We start from the raw sequence: 22,900 nt of genomic DNA, 5'->3' as shown, positions 1-22,900 counted from the left end.
AGAGGGAAAACAGATGCTCATTCTGGCAGAGACAGTATTGTGGCTTTTTGTTCTTGGAAATAAAAGCTTATTCAAGTCTTTGTTACCGTTCCAATTCTCTTCTGAATGGTATACCTTCATTTTCAGGTTTTGTTTCATGAAAACTGTACCAAGATCATCTAATTAAATGTAAGTCACAAATGCTCATTCATCACCTAATACAAAATGAAAAATGGCTTAAATGGTATTTCAGATAAGAAATAATATAACAAGCTCTACAATAGTAAAATAAAAATGCATTTATTGTTGAAAATCTTTTGTTTCTAACAAACGAGGTATTCCTGAGCATCAAAATGGATGACAAAATAGTAAAAATCTAATAAAAGTCATAAAAGTGTTTAAAAACTGTCTTAAACTCTTGATAAATGTGTCACTGACAGTTATGTGATACAAATTATGAGAATTATAGACAGATTGAAAAATCTGCCCTAATATGCTAAAAATCTTTATTACAGTAGATGTCAAAATATCAAACATAACTGCAAGTGTCAGACCTTAATGATTTCTCCTGTAGTGGCATGAATGGGATCAGGTTTCCGGCTAATGTGCTTGTGCCATGCTTCATTCTACTTACCCTGTACCTTAGGGACTTTCACTTTGGATGTGCACCACGCATAAGTTCCGCTCCCTGGACGTCTGTCCTCCATTAAATGCTTATGTGAAGGGGAACTGATGCCGCAGTGTGAGCTGTGCCGACTTTTTTATCTTTCTTTTTATTACTCCTTATATATCTGCCCAGGTATGATTGCAAGTTGTTGGTTATGTAAGTCCTTTTACTCTTGTCTATTGCTGTTGCTTTACTATTCTGTGTATTTGACCTCTGCTATGTTTATTGAACCATTTTCTTGGTATATGATTTTGTGCCTCACTGCCATCTTGGATTTGACTTGGTTCTGTCTAACTTTGTTTGCTTGTCTATTATCTGTTGTTTGTCTTTTCTATCTTGGTGTGAACACTGGACTGTCTCGGACTTTGGGTACCTGTCACCTCCAAGCAGATGTTGGACTAAGTAATTTGCCTCTTTCACCTAGCAGGCTCCTGATGGATTCAGCCTTATCAGGATCGTTTATCTGCTCTAGGCAGGGCTCCAGTCTGCAGAGACACCAGTGGATCAGTTTGCCACTACCTACCCAGTCTGACAGCTTGTACCAAGTCTAGTTGTGGTTGCCTTGTTTGCTGAACAGATTCATGACAGAATAACCAGCCTTACTTGCTTGTATATGAAGGCCATGGAACCTGTTGTTAGCCAGGTACAGAGTCAGGCTCAGATGGTTCAATATCTAGCTGAATGTGTGTAGCATCAGGAACAGCACCATCCTCTGATTTCAGTTCAGTCTGTGTTTGAACCTAAAGTTAAGCTACCAAATTTCTTCAGTGGAGACTGAAATTTTTTTTTTTACTTTAAGGAGAGTTGCGGGCTATATTTCCGCCTTAGGCCCCAGTCTTCTGGTAATGACGCCCAGAGGGTAAACATCATCCATTCCTGCATGGAAGACCTTAGACCTTAGTGTTTGCTCTAGCCCCTGATGCTCCAGAGATGTTCTCAGTAGATTCTTTAGATCCAGTAGATACTTTTCTACATGGCTCTGCTATTTATATTATGCTACTTGCAATATATTATAGAAATTAGAACACACGTAACGTTTTACATGGGTAGGATTGGAAAATAGGGTATTCTGGGGACTTTGGATAGTGTGATTTGACATGGGATAGAGTACAGGAGAAATAATAACCGAGATATGTGGATACGGTGAATCAAGATTGAATAGGTGGCTTAGTGTATCTAACAAAGAATGGCATCTGCATCAATAGGTGGTGAGAGCAGGACCTGTCAGTGAAAGATGGGTGTGTGACTTTTGAGATACCTGATTAGATGATGGGAGTGGTCTTGGCTAAATGGGAGAGGCTGAAGTGCCTGACATATCGGGTCTGACGTGCGAATAGGCGTGTCATGAACCTGAGGCACCACCACTCCGGATATTTTGTTTGGAAACGCCCACCGCAGATGTAATGAATAGTAAGAGGAAACCCTGTAGGACAGTGATGGCGAACCTTTTAGAGACAGAGTGCCCAAACTACAACCAAGACCCACTTATTTATCGCAAAGTGCCAACACAGAAATTTTATTTGTGATTTATACTACCTGCTCTGTCACAACACCTTCCCACTCCTCCAGTAGTCCCAGTGGAACCTGGAGTCCTCTTTGGTCATGGCCTGGGTGCCCACAGAAAGGGCTCCGAGTGCCACCTTCGGCACCAGTGTCATAGGTTCGCCACCACTGCTATGGGATCTAGAAGGTGGATTTAGAGACCAGGTGGCCCTCCCCCATCCTTCCCTCACGTGAACTAATCAAACAACTCATGTTATGGAGAATGTATAGGTACAGATTGTTATAACTATTGTTTTGTATAAATGATATGTAATGATGTTTCTGGACGTGTAGTTTTATAATTCATTGTAAATACCCATGTGGTTCTTCGTGGAACATATGGGGTGTGGATCTCAAGCATTTAAAATGGGACTGCAATTGGACATCAGCAAACACCCCAGAAGAAGCTAAGAACGTCGAAACCCAGGGTTGGCGAGCATGTGAAGTTGGCGTTCCACTTTTATATCGTTATGCGCAGTGAAAGTCGTAAAATCCAAGCCCAAAAGAATACGGCGCAAACAGATGTTTTACCATTTTCACTGCATTTGACATTTTTTTTCCCGATTCCCAGCACACAACATGGAATATTAAATACCATCACTATGGAGTGCAATTTGTTACATAGAAAACAAGCTCTTTCCATGGAAAAATAAAAAAGTTATATATTTTTGAAAGTGGAGAGTGAAAAATTAAAACGCAAAAAAGCTTTATGCAAGCGCAAATGTGCTGCAGGAGATTATTGCTCAAGAGGTAGTCCATTCCTTCTGCTAGTATGACCACGCTTTAAGATACCAATTTACATTCGGATTGTCAGATGCTATTAAAAATATGTGAATTGTTCCTTCACTGTCTTCTTCTACTCCATCTAAAGAGATAGTGATGAATACTGAAGAAGCCATGGAAGTAGAAGTGGATGAGCCTATGCAGATTGAAGTGGGAGGTATGTCACCTAGCAATTCAGAAATCTCTATAAGAAGAATGGCCTGTGCTTGAAATGTGGGAACTCCTGCTGTTTTATCCTGTCGTGTCCTACCATAATGGTGATAATCAAGGAGGTCACTTGGGAGCCTGAGTATTTCTGAATTCTCTGATGAGGTCACCTGTTGTTGGTTCCTTGAATGAGAATAAGGTGTCTCACAAGGCCATTATTTGCCTGGGGGTCAAAGATATCTAGTCCACCAATTTATGTGACTTGCAAAATTCTAATCCTGTAAAATCATCTGATCCCTGTTGCCTTTTCAGTCTTAGCCATGGAAACGGGTATCTATGGATTTTGTCACAAGTCTGCCTCCTTCTCAGGGAGTGACAGTAATTTGAGTGGTTGTAACCACTTCTCTCTCTGTAAGAAGTTGGGAATACAATACTGTCCTGTCACAATCCTTAGAACAAGACAGTTTGATTGTTCAGCAGTATATCAGGAATTTTGTATCTGATTGCCAGGCTGAATGGGAGAAACAGCTATCACTTAGTTTTTGTGCAAGCACCATGTTTTCTCATCTACCACCATGTCCCCATTTCTCTTCCCATACGGCTGTGATATCTGATATTCTTGTGTGTCTACTGGCAGATGCTGTTGTGTCCAATCTATGTTCTGTCTGTGCAAATGCCCACAAAAGCTTGTTGAAGACCATAGGGTTTGTCATTATCAGGGTGGTTTATCTGCTGTATGCAGGGCCCTAGTCTACAGGGTCAGTTTCATACCACTTACCCAGTCTGATAGTTTGCCCCAAGTCTGGTTATAATTGCGCTGTTTGATGAACATGGTCGGGAAGCCTTATGGAGACTTTTCCAATTAAGGTCTTGTAGGTCTCTGGAAACTTTTAGCCCTTGACACTCCACTAGGGAATTCTGGGAAGATATGCAAATTAGTTCACCAGAATGGGACAAGGAAAACCATACATCTTTTAGGGACCTTATAAGGCAGATCCCTTGACATCAAGCATGAATTTCAGTAAGCCTAATGACATGATGCCGTATTAAAACCAAACCAGTATATCTATTCCAGAAAGAACAGATTCCCAACTGTAGACAGCAGTTTTTCAACATGGTTGTGTCTCTTCTGTACAGTGTAGGGAACTAGTTTGGTTGAGTGAGAGGCATTGGACTAGGGTATAGAAGTAAAAGTTCTCCTTATGGTGACTTTGCCAATTAAGGCCACCTTGTAGGTATGCGTATGGATATAACTTTTGAACAAAGTAATTTTTTTAGACTGTTTTTAGTGATATGTTTTGAATTTATTCATAAAAAAATAAAAATTTGGCAAAAAATGTTTTAAAATTTAAAATGCTACCAAATAACTTTTCCATGTGCCTGCTTTATGTTTTCATAATTTTTAAAATGTCTTTATATTTTATTACAACATCAGACAACTTACAAATCAAACATTGGTTTTCTGTATTTTTAGAGCTTTTTGAGAGCTTCATTGTAACTGAAACAAAAAGGAACTGAAATTTTACAATGGTCTAATGTTGTCAGTAATACATGATGTGTGGATATGGGATGCACCCTCACTTTATTTTAAAACAACTTAGACAAGAGAAAAACACAGTGTTTATAAAACTTACACAACCACACAACTTAATGTACACATAAAGGGCACCAATGACCCTAGTGAAGATTGTCCCTTGTGTCCTTCACCACCGTGCCTGTCCCTGTCTGCTTTTACCATTAACAGACCCTTGAGGCTGGCCCAAGGCTGTGGCTTGAGGCTTGCACCAATAACTTGCCTGCATCTTCCACCTAACTCCTCCACCGCCACAAAAGATGCCATTTGACACCTTTAATGGACTCCACCACCACCAAAACCTCAAAATCCTATCAATAGGAATGCAATGGGTTAACAAAGAAAATGTGGAGAAAACTACCAACACAACCCACTTGCACAAACTAGTGGCATTGTGAGACTCCAAACTTGTACAGAAATACTCTACTAAAAGTGTCCGACAATATAGTAAAGCAGGATACAGTACAACCATGATATGAAATAAATTCCTGGGGAGCTAAATGTATTCTGAAAAGAATAAGTACTAGACACCTAAAGTGTAGATTTACAACTCCCTTCTCACTACCCTCTTACTGTATCTCCAGTAACCTTTCTGTTTATGCATGCATTCCTATGTATTATATTGCATAACATGCATTGCCCTTATTCTACAACAAGAAATACTGTACCTAGTATCTGGAGAACCACTAGTCATACTTCAATATATGTACTGTTTACTGACATGAAGACATGAAGAGCATAGACAAAGAACAAGAAAGTTTATTTCTGTAACCCAGCCAATGCATGGTTACAAGAGGGGCAACCACCCTATGTGGCATAGTGTATACCACTGCCACAGGGTATAAAATGCCACCTTCCACTTTACCAAGATGCTGCATGTCTCCTTTACTTTTTGTTTTCTGTACTAGAATAACATATTGAGCCGAGACGAGACATGTTAAGCTGGATAGCAATCCAATTTAAAATGTATTTTGTAGTTGCCATAGAACCAGCATCATCTTGCTCCACCTGTTCCTTTATAAGGTGCATTATCCATACTGAATAAAAAACCACTGGCTTATATACTGGAAAGCATTAACTACTTATTTATTTTTATTTAATTAACTTGTTAATCGCTAATGAATGGCCAAGATCTTTACAACAACCTCAAATATATGGCTTGCTAAAATTGCACTTGCATCCAGTATTCCATCTCCATAAAACATTATAAATCACGTCCTGTATTTACAGCTGTATTCTGGCTGCAAATACAGGCTGTATGACAACTGTATGTAGCACATATTTTCACAGTATTCTGTAAAATTCTGTAACTTGGCCAACCCCAAATTTGGTCACCAGACTCCATTTTCTTTTACTGATTTCATTGCTGTATATATCACTGGATATATACATGCACATGCTTGTCTCATTTATGCATGCATAGTTATAGCATAGGAGTAGTAGTACTGTGTTCCCATACATACAGGATTGGAGTAGAAGTACTGTGTCCCCATTTATACAGGATTGGCATAGTAGTACTGTGTTCCCATATATACAGGACTGGAGTAGTAGTTCTATGTCCCCATATATACAGGATTGGAGTAGTAGCACTGTGTCCCCATATATTGGATAGGAGTAGTAGAACTATGTTCCTCTCCCACTTGACAATGGGCATGTTCCCATCCCCCCCCCAGATAACTTGCATGTCAGACTCACACCTAAGGCTATGAGCATGCCCCCCCTCTCCCTTAGACAATATGCAAGTCCCCCTCCACCTTGGTTCTGAGCATGTTCCCCATCCCCCTAGACAACGGCATGTCCCCCATCCCCCTAGATAACGAGCATGTCCCCCTTGGCAACGAGCATGTCCCCACTTAGACAATGAGCATGTATCCCTTTTTTTGACAAATTTACTGTAATGCTGATACCATTACCCCCGTACCCACCACCAGCAGGGGTGCCGGGAAGATTAAAAAAAGGGTACCTGACCATCTATAGATGGGCAAGGTACTGAGGCGGCTGCAGGCTTCTATTGTTGAGCTGGAATAGTCCCCTAACGTTTTTTTTTTGTATCTGGCTGATTTGGACAATAGGTGGGAAGTCACATCAATTTTTTTTTTTCATTTTTCGGCAAATAAATGAAAAAATAAATGGGGAACCCCACATTTTTTAAATTTTTGGCCAAATTTTTTTAAAAAAAGTGATGTGGGTCCCCCCCTAAAAATGTTATTTTTATACATGTATTGAAACAAAATAAAACCTTTGGTATGCCTTTGATCATAGCAACCCAAAGAATAAAGGTGACATGTAATTTGGGGTACACAGTAAAAGTCTAAAAACCAAGCCTCACCAATTTTACTGCATTTGGAATGTTTTTCTTGCTTCCCAGTGCAGGGCATGGCATACCAAATTCTGTCACTATGAAGTGCCATTTGTTACACAGAAAAAAAGCCATCACACATAAAAAAAATGGAAAAAAATTTATAGATTTTTGAAGGTGGGGATTGAAAAATGGAAAGGCAAAAATAAAAAGGGCCAGGTCGTTAAGGGGTTAAAATATACTAAAACCTAGGTAAATTTGGTATCCCACTGATGTACCAACCCAAAGAATAAAGGGGAGGTGTCAGCTTGAGAGCACAGTACATTCATTCATTTAGCTCTAAAGTACAGAGTGCTAAAATACCCCACATCTGGACATTGCTTGTTTTGTATGGGCACACAGTAAGGCACAGAAGGGAAGCAGGGAATGCAGTAACCACTTTTGCCCTATAAGATGTAAAGTTTTTAGTAAGCTATAAAATATTTGCTTTTCCAGTCATTTGGCCATATGAGGTCTTTTTTTTGCAGAATGAGATGCATTTTTCAGCGATACTTTTTTGGGGGGACTATGGCCTATTGATGAAAATCTTAACTTTTTTGTAGGGGGGAGTGGTAGGAAAAAAATTTAATTCTGTAATTGATTTTAGCCTTTTTTTTGGTGTTCACCTTATGGCTTAATAAACACCATTATTTCATGGGTCGGTAAATTACAGCAATACCACATTTCTGTTTTGTTTCTTACATTTTACAAATTTTGTAGAATAAAACCATGTTGGGGAAAATCTATAGTTTTGCATTGCCTTCTTCCAAGAAGTATAACTTAATTTTTTTTGTTTATTAAAATGATTAAGAGCATTTATTTTGTGGAACATCTTGTTGTTTGTTGGCCAAAATAGGTAAAAATAATCAATTGTTTGTGTTTTTTATGGTGTTCATCGTGTGGTAGTAATGATAGTTTTATTTTTCGGGTTGTTACAGATGTGGTTATACCATATGTGTAGAGATTATTTTTCTTCACTTTGACTTTCACATTATATGTATTTTTGTGACATGAACAAGCAATCATCCAAATGCTTGTTCATTATAATTCCCTGCAATACTAATGTATTGCCAATGCCAATTCATATGCTGACAAAGAGACTATGGGGCAGATTTATCAAGCTGTCTGAAAGTCAGAATATTTCTAGATGCCCATGGCAACCAATCACAGCTCAGCTTACATTTTACCAGAGCTCATGAATATTTCAAAGGGAAGCTGTGATTGGTTACCATGGGCAACTAGAAATATTCTGACTTTCAGACAGCTTGATAAATCTGCCCCAATATGTCTTTGTGACAGAATCTCACAGGCTCTGACTATGGATAGCCCTGGGGGACCTTAGGGCTGCCAAAGCAACAATCAGCACCCACTGAAAGCGGCACACTGGGCAGGGGTTGATCGTGGGGGTGAGAATCACACAGGAGGCCTTTAAATGCTGCGGTTGCACTGAATGCTGCATTCAACAGGTTAAACACCTGCGATTGGAGCTCACTCCATCTACAGGTGTTACATTAGGATATCAGCTGCAACTGTATTGCAGTATATTGTAAACATACTGCTCCTGTATTACAGTCTGCCTGTGATAGAGTGTAATAGATATTGCTGAATGACAGGTGTGTGAGCCCTTAACCTAGCCTAGCTAGCTGTCATGGCACTGATTTGGCCCAATGACGTGACATATCTGTAATGCAGCTGACACCCGCTGCATATTGGGAGTCCTTGGTAGGTGAGTCCTCTTGACCAGCTGAAAGTTGGCCAGTCATGAAAGGGTCAAAAAGAAGTTGAAGGCTTTTTCAAACTTCTTTCAAACCAGTGTTGCCACGGATCGCAGGGCACGCCTGTTCCCCCCGGCCCGTGGCCTCTCCGAACTTACCTCTCCACACTCCTGCTCCCGTCCTGCCTAGGCCCCGTGTGCGTCCCCACTCCCTAGTGCGTGCGCGTGCTGGCACTTGGTGATTTAGAGGACCAGCGCGCAGGTGTCTGCTATGTAATCCGGCGGCTCCCTTCATTCCCTGCCGGATCTTCAAGCCATATCCTGTGAAGTGAAAGCCCCTCTGTGTTTCCAGTTCCTGCTCCTGTGTTCCTACTCCTGTGTTACCATTACTGTATTCCGGTGCATTCCTGTGTTCCTGTTCTGTGTGCCTGCTCCCGTGTTCCTGCCAGGAGTTCCAGTGTTCCTTCCTACGCTGTACTCCCGATGTCATCCCGGGCTTGGAGTGTGTTCTGCATTATTACCTTGGCTGCCACCATGGGATAGTCACACCTGTGGAATGACCTGGTGGCACCCCTCCGCAACAAAACCATCCAGCTTTGCGGCGGGCTCTAATGAAGACCAGGTGGCACTTAGACTCCGCCACTTAGGATGGCTACATTTGTATGCATCCCGCATCATGACATTAATGACATTAAATTATAATGTTAACTTAAGAAAATAAATAAAAGTTTTGTCCTGTTAAAATTAGTCTTCCTTTATGAACAAAAATTTTGGGGTGTCAAAGAGTTCTCAATGGGTTTATTGGTAGGATCATTAGTATAGCCCCTTAATGACCGCCGTCTCATGTAAGTGCCGATATCGGGCTGTGTTATAAAAGCCCAGACCCAGCACTAACATCCAGGATTGGAAAAACCCTGATCCCAAGTGTTTAAATGCTTGCACACCACAGTCAAGCATGTTAGTGTATCCCATATGGATCATAACCCCCCAGGGGATCCGATCCATGCTGCAGCAGCTCCGGGTCCGGCATGTGCGCTGAGGATGCTGGCTTGTCTGCACACCAGGTTATGCCTCCTGGCAGGACCCTTCTGTAACTAACTGAGCAAGCCCAGCATGCTCAGTTACTTACATTTCACTGCAATAAAAGTGTATTGAAGTGTAGGGGCTTGAACAAGAAATCGGATGAATGCTTGTTCAAGCCAAAATGTGAAATAAGTTAAAAAGTAAAAAAAAAAAAAGTAAAAATCATTTTAGAATAAAAAATAAATAATAAAGTCCGCTAATTACACCAGTTACATATAAAACCAAAAAAAGTATATAAAACACCAAATCACAAAAAACATACATATTTGTTATCACTGTGTCTGTAGCAATCTGTACAATAAATCTAAAGCAATATTGAACCCGCACGATGGGCAGCGTAAGAAAACCACAAAAAAATTCACAAAATACTCTCACAAAATACGTCCTAAAAAGAGAGCAAAAGAAGTTATGTGCCCAAAAATGGTACCACTGAAAAGAACAACCCATTTTGCAAAAAATAGGCCCTTAACCAGATCTTTCAACAAGAAAATACTGAAGTTTTGCCTCTGAAAAGTTGTTGATACTAAAAGAAATGCAATTTTCTCCAATGTTGGTTTTGCTCAGTAAAATTTAGCAAAAATGAGAAAAACTATGTAAATGAGGTATCACTTTATTCAATGAACCAGAGAATAAAGATAAAATATTATTTTTATGTTATAGTGAGCAGCTGAAAAAAGTTCTAAAAAACAAAACAAAAATTGATTATTTTTTTTTGTCTACCTTGAAATAGTTAATAAAATGTCATTAGGAAGGTAAATATTAAATTGAATATCTACCGTATTTTCTGGACTATAAGACGCACTTTTTTTCCCCAGAAAATGGGGAAAAAACAGTGGTGCGTCTTATAGTCCGGATGTAGCCTATGCAGGACGGAATGCAGGGCACCTGGCTGCGCTCTGCCTGCTGATGCTGGCAGCAAGCGCAGCCCTTCACAGTGAAGCGCAGCGGCTGTGCTGAGTGCCGCTGCGCTCCTCTCCTCCTCTCAGCCCTCCACTGCTGGAGGGAATGGATGGCAGCACCCCTGCGCTCTGCCAGCTCTGATGTATATCATGTATATCAGGGCACTGATATACATGATAATTATGGCAGCAGTGGAGAGAGAGAGGGGGAGGAGAAAATCACTGACTCTGGCCAATCCCCGCTTGGCTTGTAAGTAGCCCGGGAGGCACAGAGTGAAGAGAGAAGATGAAGGCTGCCGCACTGTGTGAAGAGGAGCCGAGCCTGTACAGCGCTGCAGTGTCTGACCTGTAACTTCTATCCCAGCACAGGATCAGATAAGTGATTAGTGCTCCCTTCCCCCGGGTCTCTGCTCTCACAGTCTTAACCACTTGTTGCCTGGTATGTAGTGGCTGCTGTCCCCCTGGTAGATTGTAAGCTCTTGTGAGCATTGTACAAGCACTGTCATCTCCTGTGTCCTCCTCCTCATAGATTGTAAGCTCTTGTGGCAATTGTACAAGCACTGTCATCTCCTGTGGCCTCCTCCTCCTCATAGATTGTAAGCTCTTGTGGCAATTGTACAAGCACTGTCATCTCCTGTGGCCTCCTCCTCCTCATAGATTGTAAGCTCTTGTGGCAATTGTACAAGCACTGTCATCTCCTGTGTCCTCCTCCTCCTCATTGATTGTAAGCTCTTGTGACCATTGTCACATATACTCATACCTATACAGCCCTGGTAACTCTTGAGACCCCCTGACTACATGCCAGCATAATTCTATTTAAAGATAGGCTGCTCGCCCCTGCCCCTCTCCAAAGAGAAACTAGGCTGCACTGCCCAGTTACTTTACTGTTACTTTATTAAATATTTTAGCATACTATTTGGGGAAAAAACATTTTTCTTATTTTTCCTCCTCTAAAACCTAGGTGCGTCTTATGGTCCAGTGCGTCTTATAGTCCGAAAAATACGGTATACAGTTTATCTCATCCCGCAAATAATAAGCCCTCATATATTTGCATTACCAAAAAAATAAAAATTTTACAGCGCACATACTTTTCTAAGCCTCATACCATCTTAGAAAAATGAGAGGAAACATAAAAAAAACATGTCATCATAAAGGAGACATTCCAGAAATGTTAGTTATTAAGCTATTTGGGTGGTCTATCTTAATACGTAGACAGCAGAAAATTTAAAACATTGAAAACATTTTCAGAGTTTTCTAAATTTTCATTTTTTTTAGAATGAAACGCAAAACTTATCACTTTGATTGTTCAACTAACATGAAGTATAATGTGTCATGAGAAAACTATTTCAAAATCACCTGGATAAATGAAAGCTTTCCGAAGTTTCAACCAATTATCGTGACACGTCAGATTAAAAAAATTGCGACTGGTCATTAAGCTAAAAACAAGCGTCGGTGATAAGGGGTTAAGTTAAATCAATTCTGTGGTCTCAGTCCTCTTTCTTATCAATTATATCACAGTTGTTGCTCCATTGTTTGCAAAGACACTTGGAAAGTGGATGTAGAAATTAATATACTAATCACGTTTCAGTGTTTATATCTGTTGAACTATAACTTCAAAAGAACCTAGAAATTTTATGACGATAAGAATTAAAAAAAATGATATGTAACCCCTTTCTTAGTATAAATATATATTGTTTTTGTGCTATTATTATAATGATGATAGACCAATAAGATACTTCATTATAAATATCCAGGCTGTATTATACTAAGCTGTAAATGAGAAAGGCCACAAACTGGAATAAAAGTCTATAAATAATATATATTAAAAGTTGAATACTTGATTTACTGCTGTTCATCCCTCTGGCAAACAATACATTAATTTTACCACCTTTATAGAACTGTATAAGGCTTTTAAGCTTTCCCTAGATAACCTTCTAGAGGTAAAATGTGCAAACTGCCAAATCTCAAGTACTAACAATACTTCACACTATGCATTAGTGGTTTAAATATTACATTTACATTGTTTGGATCTTATGAAGCCATAAAATCACCCTTTCAAGCGGAGATTAGTATGTTGTACAATTGGTTTTAAACAATATAATCTTGCAAATGTAACAATTTTGCTGTTCAATATTGTCTCAGCCAGTAAATGACTTGTATTATGACAAGCTTAAACTTGCTGCAGTGTTTAAATTTATAAAGTGAAAATATTTTATGGCACTTTGGTAGAAGTTTGCTACGGCATCTTAATTCTGAGGCAATAGCAATATTATCCTGCCTATGGTGATAAAAATTAACATTCTTTGGGATATTTCATTGATGTATTACACTCAATAATAATGCAACTATAAAAACCATAATGACGACCTTATACTATAAAATATACATAAAATATACATAAGTATTTATAATATATTGAGAACATATCAAGCCATTTCAATAGTTTTCTAATCATTTCTTCCATGCACAAATGACAGTGTGTTTGACTAAGAAAATACCTTTACAAAATGATTTTAATGGTTTTAAAATGCTCATAGTTAAATAATAAAATAGATCAAATATCATTTCAAAATATGACAACGATAAAGGTCACACCATAATAATATAAATAAAACATAAAAAGAATAGACTTTGACCGATAAAACTGAGAAAAAAGATGTCAAAGGCTTGAAAGCAAAAAATATACCGTATATACTCACGTATAAGCCGACCCGAGTATAAGCCGAGACCCCTAATTTTACCACAAAAGAATGGGAAAACCTATTGACTCGAGTATAAGCCGAGGGTGTAGTATACAGCCAGCTAGCCCCCTGTAGTGTACAACCAGCCAGCCCCTGTAGTATACAGCCTGTCCCAAGTAGTATACAATCAGCCTGCCCCCATGAAGTATACAGCCTGCCCCCATGAAGTATACAGCCTGCCCCCATGAAGTATACAGCCTGCCCCCAAAAAGTATACAGCCTGCCCCAAAAAGTATACAGCCTGCCCTCAGTATGGCTAGCGAATAATAAAAAAATAAACTTAATACTCACCCTCCGACGATACTCACCTTTGATGCTTAGTGGCGGCTCCCGGTCCTCGGCGGCGGCTCCCGGTCCTCAGGGGCAGCTCCCGATCCTCTGCGGTGGCTTCTCTCTTCTATCTTCACGTGCCGGCAGTCGCGTCCATGCGACTTGCCGGCGGGAGCACAGTGCGATGCGGCGGTGTCGCTGCTGATGACGTCATCAGCGGCGACACCGCTACATCATATTGTGCGCCCACCGGCAAGTCGCATAGACGCGACTGCCGGCACGTGAAGATAGAAGAGAGAAGCCGCCGCAGAGGACAAGGAGCCGCCGCTGAGGACCGGGAGCCGGAGGGTGAGTATTAATTTTTTTTATTATTATTATTGACTTGTGTATAAGCCGAGATGAGGTTTTTTAGCACATTTTTTGTGCTGAAAAACTCGGCTTATACACGAGTATATACGGTAATAATAATAATAATTGTGTAATAGATTTAGATTAACCTCAATTAACACCAAGGAAAGTGAGTTTCCAAAAAAGGGCAAAGAGAGGACAGCAGTGATTGCCATCTCCGCGGGAGAACAGGAGTATGGAGACATTATAGGATGTTTAATGTTTTAACACAATCCCCAGACCAATATAAACTTTTGCTGATCCCAGACAACCCCTTTAATGACCTCAGTCTGACTACTTTTTGATGTAACTATTCATTTAAATATTTAGATCAGGGGAGGATGACTAGAAGGAGGTGATACTCTCTTTCTCCGACTATAGTGCTATAGAGTTCCTTATCCAACTGTGGTGTAATTTTGATTATGTGGGATTGAGGTGTCTGTGTCATATCTCAGTTTCCAATGTCAGGCTGCAGTGGGAACATTTCTCCATTGTGCATGAGATTGCCAGATGGCGTCCCCTTTTTGGTCTGTGGTTCTCTCGTTTTTCCATTCAGGCTTTCAGTTTCCTAGCATATTTGCTGGTTGTCGTTGGAGAAGTGACTCAGGGTGACTATGATAAGATCTTTTTTTATATATGTTGTTTAACCCCTTATCACCGACACTAGTTTTCAGCTCAATGACCAGACTCGATTTTTCAAATCTGACATGTCTCACGATAATTGGTTATAACTTCGGAACGCTTTAACATATCCTGGTGATTTTGAGAATGTTTTCTCGTGACACATTGTACTTCATGTTAGTTATAAAATTTAAGTGATAAGTTTTGCGTTTCGTTCTGAAAAAAAGTGAAAATTTGGCAAAAGTTTGTAAAAATTCTTCATTTTCCAAGTTTGAAATGTTCTGGTTTCCAGGCAGGAAGTAAAACTACCCAAAAAGTTTGATAATTAACATTTACAGAATATCTGCTTTATGTTGGGATGATATTTTATGCTTCCGGTCATTTTTCTAGGATGTTATGAGGCGCAGAACTTTAGGTGCGATTTTTCTTATTTTCATGAAAATTGCCATAACTCACATTTTGAGGGACAACTCGGCTTCCAAGTGACTTTGAGAGGCCTAAATAATAGTAAAACCTCATAAATTACCCCACTATAGAAACTTCACCCCTCAACATATGTAAAACAACTTCTATTAAGTTCATTAACCCTTTAAGTGTTTCACATGGGTTAAAAAATATGGACCTGCGATTTAGAAACTATGGAATTTTTTTGGAAATACATTCATTTAGGCCAAAACTGACATTTTCAGAATAAATTAAATGATGAAACGCACTGCAACGCTTGATGCCCAATTCCTCCCGAGTTTACTGATACCCCATATGTGGTGGTAAACTGCTGTACGGGCGCACGGCCGAGCATAGAATGAATGGAGGCGCCGTCCACAGCAGATTTGTATTGTCACATTGTACGACCTATAAATTTTTATTTTTTTTGATAATGCGATCATATGAGGGCTTATTTTTTATGGGATGAGATACAATGTATAAATAATTTATTTTGGGAGTCTAAAGCTTATTCATGAGATTTTATTAACTATTTCAAGGGGGACACAAACAAAATCATCAATTTTTATTTTGGATTGTGAGCATCCCCCCCCCCCCCGCTCACCGTAACGTAAAAATAATATTTTATCTTTATTCTCTGGTTCACTACGATTGCGGTGATACCTCATTTATATAGTTTTTCTTATTTTGCTCAATTTTCCTGAGCAAAACCAATATTGGAGAAAATCGCATTGTTTTTACTATTGACAAGTTTTCAGGGCCATAACTTCTGTATTTTTCTGTTGTCAGATCTGGTTGAGGGCTTATTTTTTGCGAAAACAGTTGTTCTTTTCAGTCGTATCATATTAGGTACCGTAACTTTTTTTGATCACTTTTTAGAACATTTTTTGTGATGGTGTTTGATGAAAAATTGTATATTATGGGAAGTTTTTCGAGTTTTTTTTTTACGTAGTTCACCGAGCGGGTTCAATATTGATTTAGATATATTGTACAGATTAATACGGACGCGGTGATACCTCATTTATATAGTTTTTCTTATTTTGCTCAATTTTCCTGAGCAAAACCAATATTGGAGAAAATCGCATTGTTTTTACTATTGACAACTTTTCAGGGCCATAACTTCTGTATTTTTCTGTTGTCAGATCTGGTTGAGGGCTTATTTTTTGCGAAAACAGTTGTTCTTTTCAGTCGTATCATATTAGGTACCGTAACTTTTTTTGATCACTTTTTAGAACATTTTTTGTGATGGTGTTTGATGAAAAATTGTATATTATGGGAAGTTTTTCGAGTTTTTTTTTTACGTAGTTCACCGAGCGGGTTCAATATTGATTTAGATATATTGTACAGATTAATACGGACGCGGTGATACCTCATTTATATAGTTTTTCTTATTTTGCTCAATTTTCCTGAGCAAAACCAATATTGGAGAAAATCGCATTGTTTTTACTATTGACAACTTTTCAGGGCCATAACTTCTGTATTTTTCTGTTGTCAGATCTGGTTGAGGGCTTATTTTTTGCGAAAACAGTTGTTCTTTTCAGTCGTATCATATTAGGTACCGTAACTTTTTTTGATCACTTTTTAGAACATTTTTTGTGATGGTGTTTGATGAAAAATTGTATATTATGGGAAGTTTTTCGAGTTTTTTTTTTACGTAGTTCACCGAGCGGGTTCAATATTGATTTAGATTTATTGTACAGATTAATACGGACGCGGTGATACCAAATATGTACGTGTTTTGTGTTTTATATACTATATTTGCATTTTATGTGTTACTGGGGAGATTATGGGACTTTTATTTTATTTATTTATTTAATTATATTATAAAAAGATTTAATTTTTTTTTTTTTACATTTTCTACTTCTTGGCTTGAATAAGCGATCATCCGATCGCTTATTCAAGCCTTTACACTGCAATACACTTGTATTGCAGTGTATAGTGTAAGTAACTGAGCATGCCGCGCATGCTCAGTTACTTACAGCCGGGTCCTGCCAGGAAGGCAGGACCCGGTGAGAAGAGGAGCCGACAGCCCCGGGTCACTCGTCGGAACCCGGGGCAGCGGCAGGAGGGATCGGATCCCCCGGTAAGCACACCGGGGGGGTCCGATCCACGGGGGACACACTTGCACGCCGCGGTCATGCTTGACCGCGGCGTGCAAGGGGTTAAACACCCGGGATCGGAGTTTTTCCGATCCCGGGTGTTAGTGCCGGGTCTGGGCTGTAATATCACAGCCCGACACCGGCACTATAATAACCCGATGTCCCGAAATCTTCTTCTGATGCGCCGCCGTAGAAAGGCGTCGCATCAGAAGAAGTACCCTTAATGACCGCCGTAGAATCCCGATAGGGCGGTCATTAAGGGGTTAAATGTGCTGTTTTTTATGTAGTAGTTAAATACAACAAAGTAGTTGGTGTTAGTTTTTATGTAACAGCTTGACAGATCATTTTTAATGTAATGCTAAAGTATAAATCTTCAAATATAGATATTTAATTGTATTTAATTGCTTGCTTTTTGTATATACTAAAGTACAACAAGATGTATTAACATCAAAAATAAAATAAAAAACACCAGTAGCGGTAAGAATGTAAGAAACACCTAATCCATTTTCTAAGACTTCACTGAATTGAAGTGAGAACCTTTTATTTGTGTGTGTATTTTTCCTTTATTGGGGGTGCTTATTAGATTGTCTATCTCTTTTGTAAGAACTGTCCTTGACAATCAATTAACTGTGTTATTTGGGAAACATGAGGCACGGAAAATGCACTCTATTGTGTGATACAGATTGCATTTGCAGTTACATTCAGTCATTCCCTCAGGTTTCAGGCATCAATGTCTAATGACATTTCTGGAAGTGGAACTTGGTATTTTGCTACTGTATTTATACTACAGTTGAACAAAAATAATATGGTATCAAGAGACACATAGAAATACTGTCCTTGGAAACAAAACTGTCCAGCCCTATGTTTCTATTGATCATATGTAATGATAATAAATCTAAACAATCCGAAGGTACAGATGATAGATAATAGTTATTGTTATAGAAGTTTAATCTTTTAGTAATAACTAAAGTTAGATATAGTTAAACCTCATAAATTATACAGAAAATAGCATTGAACCCTGGCTTTATTTCCAGGTACTCTATTTTATTCTGAGAATATAATATCACATTGATTTGTCAAATCATTGGTTATTAAAGAAAAATGCAACAATAGAAATGGACAAAGAACTTTACTTTTCTCAGATGGTAGGTAGCATATATCTATTGCCACAAAAAGGTAAGGTGTAACATTGGTGAATTGCCCACTAAATTGTTTAAAATAGTAAATTAAGTATAATGAGACAAACTTCATTATACAAGTCAGTTAAATAGGTTTTCAATAAATTTTGAAAACTGCGGAATTAAAAAAAAAATGTTTTGCTTGACATGCGCTTACATGCACCCAGGATAGGATGGTGAACTCCGTCGGACCTCGGCGCAGCAGCGACACCTAGTGAACATTGGGTGCACTACCTTAGTGAATCGCCGGAAGACCCGAATCCTCGACATCGAATGCGCCGCTGGATCGCGACAGGACCGGGTAAGTAAATCTTCCCTAGTGTCTTGTTGGAAGGTAAACCTATGGCTCAGTCTTAGGTCCAGAGCACATTTCATTTTTTTTTTCTGTCAAGATGGGGAGCCGTGTGTACATTAATGAGCCAAATAGATTTTAAAAAATTAAAATCTTTTGTACATAAAAAAATATTTTCCGTTTTTGGCAAATTCTGTGGCTAAAAATGCTGGGGTGTCAATTTATATCAACTTGGTACCTATATGGCTGTTTGATGATTTTTAATTTAAATATTCATGGATGTAAAAATGGGGGAAAAGCGTCAATTCAGACATTTGGGCACTATTTGCCTGTCACGGGTGCTCCCGCCATCCATGTCGCGGATCCCGCGTACACCCGTGCTTCACTGGCTTCCAGTTCCCGTCCTCCTGCCCACACTTACCTCTCCTGGCTGTGCTCTGGGTCCCGGCTTGCAGGTCGCACACCTCCTGTCTTCCAGGCCACACACTGACTTCTCTGTACTTAAAGGGCCAGCGTCCTTCCCATTGACGCTGGTCACTTCCGGATTTCCTATATTACCTGGCGGCTCCCTTCACTCCCTGCCAAATCTTCAAGTCTTTTCACTGACTTCAAAGCCTCCCGTGTGTTCCGGAGGTCCCCTTCCTGTGTGTTTCCCGATGTCCCGTTTTCCTGTGCATATCCTGCGGTCTGTGTCCGGTGGCCCGTATCCTGTGGTCTGTCTCCTGTGGTCCTTCTCCTGTGGTCCGTATAATGTGGTCCGTTCCCGTACGACTGTGCTCCTGCTGTGCCATCCAGGGTTCCATCCCAGCTGTGTCTTCACTCCGTACCAGCGTTACCAGTGCTCCTCTGCATTCCTGCTGTCATCTCAGGTTGTTTCCTGAATTAGTTCCCTTGGCTGCCACGACAGGTCTCATACCAACCCCAGCGGTAGCCCAGAGGGTCCACAGACTCTTCCCAAAGAGACTTGACAGTTCTACCCTCACGAACTGTGACAGCAAGTTCGGGCCATGGTCTCCGCCAAGGTCGTGAATTCTGTTAAAGCCATGGACTGTGCTAAGGATCCACTTTGGCTGCTGGCTCAACTTCCAAGCACTATCGCCCAGCAGTCTCAAGAGATTGCTGCCCAAAAAGAACTCCTGGACAAACTCACAGGCTTCCGCGACTCCTCCTCCTGGTGCTCCAGTCACCCTATCGCAGTGGTGGCGAACCTATGGCACGGGTGCCAGAGGCGGCACTCGGAGCCCTCTCTGTGGGCACCCGGGCCATCGTCCTAGCAATGAAGTTCACCAGACAGAACTCCAAGAATCTTCCTGCAGAACCTTCCTACAATGATAGGCGAATTTGCCCTCCTCCATTCAACTGCGTTGGAGTCTTTAGGAGGTTGAACAATGGAAAGTTGTCAAAGAACAAGGGGAAATAAATTACTGCTTAAATTGATGTGCTGGCACTTTGCTATAAATAAGTGGATTTTGGTTAAAGTTTCGGCACTCAGGCTCTAAAAGGTTAGCCATCACTGCCCTATCGTGTTGTCTGGCAGTAGACTCTGGACCCGAATTTTTGATGCTTAACAAATTTTTACTGGAGCTTTTTTCCCAGTGCTCAAACTGATGTCCTCCCAGACCACCACCAAATGCTCCAAGCTGGCGTTTGTCTTCTCCCTGCTCTCTGGAGTGTTCTGCTCCTCTGTGGGGTAGTGGTGATCCGGGTATGGCTACCCATACCACGCTTTTGGAAAAAATCCTGTCCAGGTTTGAACCACCTCAAGCCCAGCTTCCATGCCTGCCCTGCTTGGCTCCGGTATTTCCAGAGTCCCCGTCTCTCCCAGAAGCCGCTCCAGAGTCCCCGGTTCTCCCAGAAGCCGCTCCAGAGTCCCCGGCTCTCCCAGAATCCGCTCCAGAGTCCCCGGCTCTCCCAGAAGCCGCTCCAGAGTCCCCGGCTCTCCCAGAAGCCGCTCCAGAGTCCCCGGCTCTCCCAGAAGCCGCTCCAGAATCTCCGGCTCTCCCAGAAGCCGCTCCAGAATCTCCAGCTCTCCCAGAAGCCGCTCCAGAGTTTCTGGCTCTCCCAGAAGCTGCGCCTGAGTCTCCAGCTCTCCCAGAGGCTGCTCCAGAGTTTCCGGCTCTCCCAGAAGCCGCTCCAGAGTCTCTGGTTTTCCCAGTATCTACACCAGAGTCTCCGGTTCTCCCAGAGGCCTCTATTATACCCAGCCTGCTAAAATAAACTCTATATTCACCTTTCCAATGCCATCCACAGGTCATCTTCTACCTCCTCGCTCTGTCTTTGGGTCCCCACATGCTACCGGCACACAAACTATGATGTCAGCCACTTGCCAAGGTCTTTCTGTGTGCGCCGTTGCAGCGATACCTGAATTTTGGGTGCAATAAAATACCCAGAAAAGTATCACGATACTCGATACCGATATGATATGTTCAAGAAAAGAAAAAAATCTTTATCTTGCGGTCACAGGGCATTTACATTACATGGGGCATTTCATACAAATGCGATGCAAATGTCTGGGGGCAGGGGTTAACCCAATCGCATATGCATTTCCATTGAAACACATGTGATCAGTAACAGTCAACTAGTGTTTTGCCTTGAAAGCTTTACTATTTTATGACAGTTTATTATATGTATTGTAAAGTTTTTCCTGGTAATGTTAATATAAAATAGTCTACTAAATATTATAATTTAGGGCTCATTTAGACGGGCATTTTTGTTGTCCATATGCTATCCTATTTCTTTGCAGATGGCAAACAAACCCATTGATTCCAATAGGTATGTTCATGTGTCTGTTTTTTTTTCATGGATGTGCAGACAGTGAGAAAAAATTGCAGCATGTATTATTTTTGTCAACCATGCGGATTTCATAGATCCATATAAGTCACTAGATCCACAAAAAAAAATGGACGGCACGTGCATGACAGTATGCAGACTGCTTTTTCGCAAACTGTTTATTGGCAGCCAACTGGGCAGGGCAAGAAGTAGATCAGAAACCCACCAGTTTTTTTTGCAAAAAAATGTAATACAAAAAATGGACTGAACAAAGACATCGCATCATTTTTTGCAGATTCCCTGCAGACACGCCCATCAGAATGATGCCTTATATTTTGTCATATACATTTGTATTAATTTAGTTTAACAGTATTTTATGCTTAAATAATAGTAATAATGTGATGATATGAAGAGAAATCTCTGAGAAGATGTATCTCTATATACCAGTGCATAAAGCCTGTGTCACAGTGTAACACTCTATATTACCCATATATTACTGCCTTACCGTTGCCTGACACATCTATTAAAAGGATTCCCTGCCTGATGTCTCCGCTGAGGAATCTCCTGCAGATGGGTACTAGGAGTCTGTAGAACAGTAGAAGTAATTCAGTACCGCAAGTGACAGAAATCCAGTATTGAATCATTCTCACTTAACGTATCGCACAGGTATCAATGTTTTGATACATCATGCAACCCTACGGCTGACTTTATAATGTTGGTGCCGGCAGCGTGCAGGGACCCGAAGACCGAGTCAGAAGACCAGAAGTAAGAAGATGACCTGTGGGGGGCATTGGAAAAGTGAGTAGAGAGTTGTTTTTTTATAGACTCGAGCATAAGCCGATGTTAGGCTTTTTCAGCATATATTTTGCGATGAAAAAATTTGGTTTATACTTGAGTATATATGGTACTACTGGGGAGGGGGTTAAATGAATATAAGCTATATGGGGCAGCATGACTATCGACTACAGGTTGCCTTGCAGTTATCTGATACTGGGGGCTGTGTGTTAGTGGCTAGTAGGGGTTGCCTAACTATTGGCTACTAGGGGCTGTGTGACTTTTTCACTACCAGAAAAGACTAGAATCTGCATGTTGCAGCAACAAACAGTGATGGAAATGCATATACACATCAAAACTGTGATTCATGACAAATAAATTCAGATCAAATCAAATTTTTTAAAAAAATTTGCAAAGCATTCAGATAAAATTTTGAAAACTTTACTTATCTCTAGTCAATGCCATTTTGGTATCTCCTACACATTTTAGTGTTAAATAAACTGACATTGTAAAGCAAAATGTAATAAAAATTTCTTACAAAGACAATAGGTGGAGGCTAACATTTAACCAGAATCAAATTGTGTTTGCTTCTTCTCTTCC

General features: G+C 40.3%; 1 protein-coding gene across 2 annotated transcripts in view; it reads left to right on the top strand.

The window, feature by feature from the left end:
* LRRC2 (leucine rich repeat containing 2) overlaps window positions 1-22,900 on the top strand; it is a 457,557-nt gene that overhangs the window by 285,960 nt on the left and 148,697 nt on the right. The gene's annotated exons all lie outside the window — the stretch shown is intronic.

Source organism: Engystomops pustulosus, chromosome 1, assembly GCF_040894005.1.
Source record: "Engystomops pustulosus chromosome 1, aEngPut4.maternal, whole genome shotgun sequence".
Classification (NCBI taxonomy): domain Eukaryota; kingdom Metazoa; phylum Chordata; class Amphibia; order Anura; family Leptodactylidae; genus Engystomops; species Engystomops pustulosus.
This window is presented reverse-complemented; position numbering and strand designations above follow the sequence as displayed.